Raw genomic sequence first — 405 nt, 5'->3', positions numbered from 1 at the left:
CAGCAGGAGCCTTTTTCTTGGTTTCTGCTGCAGCCGGAAACTTCTTTTTTTTCTCTTGAACGCCCTCCATGGTTCCAGCCGGAAAAGAGGAATAAAATAATTTAAAAAAAAAATTAAAAGGAGCTGGCAGGTGGCATGGTGGTTTAGGTGCTGAACTTCCACATAGTCAACCTTGGTTCACGTCTGGACCTGGCAACTTGCTCTCTCACTCTCTCTGTCTCTCTCCTTCACATCAAATTAAAAAGAAATGATAGGGACCAGCAGTTGGCGTAACGGCGATGTTACTGGACTCCCTTGTAGTTGACCATGGTTTGAGTCCTGGACCCGGTAGCTTACACTCATACTGGACACATGTTCATGTGTGCCCAAGATCCCAAGAGAAGAATGGAAGAGAAGGGATTGCAG

The sequence above is a fragment of the Tupaia chinensis genome, unplaced genomic scaffold (genome assembly GCF_000334495.1).
Source record: "Tupaia chinensis unplaced genomic scaffold, TupChi_1.0 Scaffold144899_1, whole genome shotgun sequence".
NCBI lineage: Eukaryota > Metazoa > Chordata > Mammalia > Scandentia > Tupaiidae > Tupaia > Tupaia belangeri.
The sequence above is the reverse complement of the archived record's forward strand: the minus strand, read 5'-3'. Positions refer to the sequence as shown.